General features: G+C 45.3%; 1 protein-coding gene and 1 long non-coding RNA gene across 3 annotated transcripts in view; one reads left to right on the forward strand and one right to left on the reverse strand.

Annotated features, from left to right (window-relative positions):
- Window positions 1-6065, reverse strand: part of EXTL3 (exostosin like glycosyltransferase 3) — a 103775-nt gene that overhangs the window by 43773 nt on the left and 53937 nt on the right. The window contains exon 1 of one of the 2 annotated variants that reach the window (XM_006153204.3): window positions 3820-3908. The exons of the other annotated variant lie outside the window; for it this stretch is intronic. The gene's annotated coding sequence lies outside the window, so the exon portion shown is untranslated. Of the gene's footprint in view, window positions 1-3819; window positions 3909-6065 lie in introns of those variants that run through there. 2 annotated transcript variants of the gene reach the window in all.
- LOC102472999 (uncharacterized) overlaps window positions 5680-6065 on the forward strand; it is a 30362-nt gene continuing 29976 nt past the window's right edge. The window contains exon 1 of the long non-coding RNA XR_001370717.2: window positions 5680-5895. This is a non-coding gene — a long non-coding RNA (uncharacterized LOC102472999). The remainder of the gene's footprint in view (window positions 5896-6065) is intronic.

Genomic DNA, 6065 nt, shown 5'->3' on the forward strand with positions numbered 1-6065 from the left:
AAAGTTCAGCATTTAGATCTCAAATCTGCATGGAAATAATCTGGTTTACCAATAGTACACACACGTGCACACAAAGTTGTGACTGCAGTTGACTATGATTTCAATAAACCAGTATATGACTTCTCAAAAAAAAAAAAAAAAATCAAAAGACCTACCTCTTTGTTTTTTGGTTTGGCTTTAAAAAAAAAAAAATTAGACTGTCAAAAACGAAGGAATGAAGACTACTCTGCCAGTAAACACTGTATTGATTACTGCATTGTGTGCTGAGTGCTATGCTATGAGAGCCACTAACAAAGTAAATGGAGGGCAGAGGACAAAGAATCTGGTGAGGGGATCTGAAACCATCAACTAAGAAAGTATGAAAAAAACCAACCAAACAAACAAACAAACAAAAACAGGACTATTTAGTCCATGGAACAGAAAAATCTACCAAGGAATGGCAATCTCAATGGCTAGAGAGGTCCTGAAAGTCAAGTAAATGAGTGAAGCTGGCAGGTAGGGCCTTCAGCAAAACCAAGCGTATATTTAGCATATAAGGGAGACTGACTAGAATCAGAAACGTGAGGCTAGCTCTGTGGCACAGTGGTAATGCACTGCCCAAGCCATGCTAGATCCATACAGAAGATCATGGGGGGTTCAACAGGTGGTATGGTGGTTAAGGGCCCTGGACTCCCACATGGCCAATGGTGGTTCAAGTCCCAGACCAGGTGGCTTATTTTCTCACTTTCCCTCTCTCTCTCTCACTCTGTCCCTCTCTGGTCAAATAAAATTAAAAATGGATAAATAAATAATGTTAAATAAAATTATTCTTCAAAAATAATAAATAAAATCATGGGTTCAGTTCCCTGATCAACCTATACACACTGGGAAGGCACCCATGACCCTGACAGGTGAGAAAGTTAGAAGGATCACTGTGTGAAACCCTGTTAAATATGCCTATCTTTCTCTGAGGGAGGGGGAGACATTGGGCAGGTCTTATTCAATCCATGCACATCGGCTTGCAACCTGTGTCACTGATGGCTATCTTCAACCATCTGAAGAACTGCCAAAGGGGACATCTGATGACCCTAATGGGGTGGTGACCTCATAGGGAGGTCTGTCTAAGGACTGGAACAGTCTGCCCAGGAAGAGTCAAATCATTGTCAGAATTTAGCTAGGACAGGTCAGTAATTATTGTTGACTTGTTCAAGAATTCAGTTACTTACATCTGGTCTAGGTCAAATAACTTAAGCTCCCTAAGTCTCATTTTTCTTTGCTACCTATCTTTCCCATCTTTCAGTGACTGTAAAATCAAAATCTAGGGCCAGCAGATGGTATACTGGTTATGTCACTGGACTCCCAAATGGCCGAATGCAGTTCAAGTCCTGGACCTGGTAGCTTGAAAATCATGCCGAGCACATGTGCATATGTGCCCAAGATCCCAGGAGGAGAATGGAGAAGGGAATACAACACAGCCATCCCCCCACGGGGTGATTTCTTGTTTTCCTTCTCACTGTCTTGTGTCTCTCTCCAGCGAGCACACATGCCCTATGACAAAAACCTCTTTAAAAAAAGAAAATCAAAATCTATACAAGAAAAAAACATATGAAAGCAGTATATGAGGCGAAGAACTTAAATAGTAATTTAAGCCATTATTTTAATCTACCATCCTAATGTGTTTACATACGTCTTATCTCTTTTACATAAACTAGGGACATAATTCTAACCTCACATTTTTTAATTACTTCCTTACAGTATCAAGTATTTGTTGAAAAAAAATGTTTGAAAGGATTTGGAGAAAAAGGTTAAAATGATGAAAACGTAAGAGGATAGGATAACAGAGAAACAGTCAACAAAGCAAACGTCCAGGATGTTAATCCTTAATATCACTGACCAGACTAAGAGGTATTGGACACAGTCAGATGGAGGAATATACCCAAGGAATGGCCTGTGTGGTGTGAAGGGTGGCGTTTATTCGAGGGCCGACAGTGGCAAGCTACAGTCAGCTGCTTGTTTTCGTAAATCTAGTTTTAGTGGAACAGTTGTGCTCATTCAGTTACGAATTATGTGCACTGCTGCGTTTCTCAGATTTTGTTATTATGTATATGCTGCTTCCACGCTACAACAGACTCTACCAATTCCTGGGGCCCCATCCTTGGGATTTTAGTGGGTCATCTGGGTGCACGTGAGCAGTACCCTACAGTGTGCATTATGGCCTAAGTATCAGAGAGGTAAGCAGGCTGCTACGTGAGACTCCATATTCCTCTTCTATTTCCTGAATTACAAATTTTTTAATCCTGTTTCTCTTCTACCTAGATAACATCACCCTAGAGATTTGACAGATAGAAAGTATAAAAGGAGGGCCAGCAGATGGATGGCATAGTGGTTGAGGCGCTAGACTCCCACATGGCCAACTACATTTCAAGTCCCAGACCTGGTGGCTTAAAACTCATACTGGGCATATGTGTGTGTGCGTGCTGAAAATCCCAGGAGGAAAAGGGACTGTGGTGTGGACATCTCCCCTGGGGGATCATTTCTCACTTTCCCTTTCACTGTCTGTCTCTGTCTCTCTCCAGTGAAGCACACACGCAATGGCAAAAAATCTTTAAAAAAAAAGAAAAGAAAGAAAGCAACAGAAAAGGAAAAGGAACGTGATTCAGGCAGGAAAAAGATCAAGCCTACAGGTAAGCCTGCTTCCATCCCTCTTGAGATTTCCAGCTCCACCTGCCTGAGTGTCACTAGTGTCATGGAACCTCGACATCTGGAAAATCATTGCTTTTCCCTGACTTCATTTAGCTGTCCTATCATCACAGGTGTTTGGAGAAACAGTTACTGAAATTTAAGAAGAAATGAAAGTGAAATGAAAAGAAACACGTTATTGGAAGTTTTCTGAAGTAAATGAAATAGCTAGCAGAAATTAGTAGGACATTTTAGGGCTTTATGAAAGGCCTCTGGTTCGTATTCTTTTCCTCACTCTGGAATAGCCACGTGTAAAGACACTCAAATCTTCACCAAGAGTAGATCTCCTAAGATCTGATTCTACTTCAAGGACTATCTCCACCCCTTCTCCAGAAGACTACTTACCAGCATCAGCTCAGAGACCTCCCCCACACGCCCACCCCCCCCCACACACACACACCCTTGCATCACTCTTTGATGGCTTTTCACTCTACAGCTCTCCTAGTGTCCTGAAGAACACAGCATGTTAGGGACCAGCAGGTGGCACGGTGGTTACAGTGCTGGACTCCCACATAGCCATCTGTGGCTTGAAACTCGCGCTGGTCAGGAGCAGCAGATGGCGTAATGGTTACATCAGCGGACTCCCATATAGTCAACCATGGTTCAAGTACTGGCCCTGGAAAATTAACTCACACCAGGGACCAGCAGATGGCATAATGGTTACATCACTGGCTCACTGGATTCCCGTGTAGTCGACCGCAGTTCAAGTTCTGGACCGGGTGACATAAGACTCACACAGGGCATGTGTGTACTCAAGATCCTGAGAGGAGAATGGAGAGGGGACTGCAGGGTGGCCATCCCCCTGAGGGGGATAACTTCTCACTTTCTGTCTCTGTCTCTCCAGCAAGCACATGTGCCCTCTATCAAAAAATCTCCCTTTAAAATAAAAAAAATAATAAATAAAATTCATGCTGGGCATATGTGCGTAGCTGCCCAAGATCCCAAGAAGAGAATACAGATTGCCATGTGACCACCCCCACCCCCACCCCCTGGGAGTGATGCCTCACTTTCTGTCTCTTGTCTTCCTGTCTCTCCAGCAAGAACACATGGCAGATAGCAAAAATTTGTCTTTAAAAAAAAAAAGAAAGAAAAGAAACTCACGCTGGTGTGCGTTTGTGCCTAGAATCCCGGGGGCAGAATGAGACAGTGGCATGGCCACCCTTGAGGGGTAATTTTTCACTTTGCCTCTCTTTGGTGAATCCATACACCCTATGGCAAAAAAAAAAACCTTAATAAATAAATAAACAAGGGACCAGCAGTTAGCATAATGGCCATGTAGCTAGACTCCCATGTAGTCGAATGCAGTTCGAGTCCTGGACCTGGTGGCTTAAACTCACACCAGGCACATGTGCGCACGTGCTCAACTCGGAGAGGAGAATGGACTGTGGCTTAGCCATCCCCCCTGGGGGGTGTGTGTGTGTGACTTCTTGCTTTCTGTCTCCCTGTCTCTCTCTGTCTTTCTGGTGAGTGCACGCGCCCTAATAGCAGAAACCTCTCCAAATAAATAAATAAATAAGCAAGCAAATAAATAGAGTAAGAATAGGGTACGTGCGTTCTTAACCAGTTCACAGATCATCGTTCTGATGGCTTCAAACTATCCTTTAGCCTTTCCCCCTCTCCTGGAAGTCCATTTCTAAGACCTGCCCCTAGCTCCTGACTCAGTTCTTATTAACCTGTTCACTTAAAGTCAATTTCCTCATAGGTTAAAACTCAAAGGCCTAATGACTAAGAGTTGCCAACTACATGCCACATATTTCATAACAGTTCCTTCCCCCCTGGAAAAGTGAAGAATGGGAGAATGAAGAATATGCTTGTCAGTCATCTTGTTAGAGGTGTGCCGCTCACGTCTCTAGTTATTAAACACAAACTGTTTCGCAAATTCTCAAGACCTACAATTCTCTCTCCCAGATAGCATTCTGGCCGGTTTCTGTCATACCCCTGAGAACTTTTGGACTCTTCAGGCTCCCTACAGGAAAAGACAGGAAATTCCCATGGGATAAAGATATTTTTAACACACCAAGAGTTTAAGAGAATGACTTATCTTTCATTATGAAAGGAAATATTGAAAAGTCCCCCTGCTTAATAAGTCATTGAGAATGGTTAGTTTCACTCAAGCCCGACAATGCCCCACAGGTTAGGACCCAGGGCCTCTGGGACACTGTGACGGTCCTGGGCCAGGATGGCAGACTAACTGTTGAGCAGATTATGAAAAACTGCAGACACTGCATGACTGCAACACACAAAGGCTTCTTAAGAAAAGAAAAGAAAAGAAAAGAAAAGAAAAGAAAAGAAAAGAAAAGAAAAGAAAAGAAAAGAAAAGAAAAGAAAAGAAAAGAAAAGAGAAGAGAAAAGAAAACCTGGGTAGTCTGGCCTTCAACCGTGAAACTACCTAAATTAGAGGAAGAACAGGACAAAGTGAGAGGGGAGAAATGCTGAGGACTTTAAGTAAATCACATATGGGGAGAGAGGAAACATGTGGTGTTCTGTGTTCCCTCCTCCACCAAAAAAGTCGAACCAAGAGGCCCTGATGAAATCCTTACCATTTTTTTAAAAAAGGAAAAACAATTCAGAATTGGGGACAGAATCCACCAGATTTAAGACTTTTGAGAGCGGTAGGTATCTTAACGGAAGCTGAATCGCTGGCTCAAGGGTTAGGGCGAAAGGACCCTGTCTGCAGTCGGGCAGTCCCACCTGGTCCCTGAAGGGCTCTGGATGGTACTGTCCCCTGCAGTCATCGGGGCTGGCCTGGGGCGAGCAGCCGTGCACGCTGCAGCCCCTCTCTAGCCAGGGCAGCTAGGCCACCGCTACAGGACCTGGACCTGGGCGCCAACCCCAGACGCAGGGAACAGGAGCACCTAGACCCTTGGACAGGAAGTGGCTTTACTCATTGTGGGCTCAACATGAAAGGTGGCAAACCCAGGAGGGGAAAAAAAAAAAAAAAAAGGGGGGGCGGGGGACAGAGCAGCAGCAGCAGGGGCTGTGGGAGCAGCGCAGGGCAGATGTAGGAGTGTGTACCCAAGGAAAATAGGGGGCTGGGGGCAGCCAGGGGCTGCACCCTCGTAGACAGAAGATGCTGCCTGCAAGCAGCTGGTCAAACACTGCGGGCAAAGGAGGGTGAAGGCTTCAGGGAGAAGAGGCTGGACAGCTGAAGCGAGCGTCCTGGAGAAGGGGGCGGAGGTGGGTCCCGAGCAACCCAAAGTGGGGCTAGAGGGGCGTGTGGGGGTGGGGAGGCGGTACTTCCAGCCCAAGGAGACCCGTTAGCCCTCCACACAGGGGCTAAGGGCCTGGAGGTCCTCGCCCCGGGCCCCCGGGACGCTGCCCAGGCCTACAACGCTCCGAAGCTGTAC

Source organism: Tupaia chinensis, unplaced genomic scaffold, assembly GCF_000334495.1.
Source record: "Tupaia chinensis unplaced genomic scaffold, TupChi_1.0 Scaffold000366_1, whole genome shotgun sequence".
Classification (NCBI taxonomy): domain Eukaryota; kingdom Metazoa; phylum Chordata; class Mammalia; order Scandentia; family Tupaiidae; genus Tupaia; species Tupaia belangeri.